The sequence below is a fragment of the Coregonus lavaretus genome (assembly GCF_964263955.1).
Source record: "Coregonus lavaretus genome assembly, contig: HAP1_SCAFFOLD_480, whole genome shotgun sequence".
NCBI classification, from domain to species: Eukaryota; Metazoa; Chordata; class Actinopteri; order Salmoniformes; family Salmonidae; genus Coregonus; species Coregonus lavaretus.
The window spans coordinates 156897-157367 of NW_028163195.1; the positions used below are offsets into that span (position 1 = coordinate 156897).

Consider the following 471-nt stretch of genomic DNA (forward strand, 5'->3'; position numbering starts at 1 on the left):
CAATAAGCAAGCTGCATCTGAAATCTTATTTAAAAAACCTGACGTAAGATTATTAAAAGATTAGCTTCACCTAGTTCCATCTCAGCACGCTCTTTGTTTGTTTCTGTCCTGAGAACAAAGAGTCTTCAGTTTACAGGGAGTCAGGAGGAGACAGATTGAAATCACTCAACTGAATTGATTCACAGATTTCACACAATGAAATAGTCTCCTTTTAGGATGGAACTGAAAACAGATCTTTTATTATTTCCACATCCTTGATTCAATAATCTTTTCACTTTGACTGTTACAGACATGATCGTTCTATCGTTTGTAAGTATTTAGGAAACCCCCCCATTCTCTAATTAATTCAGCCCAACTCTCTCATAATAAGTTATGATTATCCAGCTTCTCTCCTCACGACCTGAGTCACCTCTCCTGATCCCTTTGCGGTGTCTTCCAGGGATGACACTGCCCCCCAGTGGTCTAATACAG

General features: G+C 39.3%; 1 protein-coding gene across 4 annotated transcripts in view; it reads right to left on the reverse strand.

Moving 5' to 3' along the window:
- Positions 1-201: 201 nt before the first annotated feature.
- LOC311118395 (E3 SUMO-protein ligase NSE2-like) overlaps positions 202-471 on the reverse strand; it is a 9202-nt gene continuing 8932 nt past the window's right edge. For all 4 annotated transcript variants that reach the window (XM_084193199.1, XM_084193198.1, XM_084193197.1 and 1 more), the window contains one exon: positions 202-471. This exon is cut by the window's right edge. The gene's annotated coding sequence lies outside the window, so the exon portion shown is untranslated.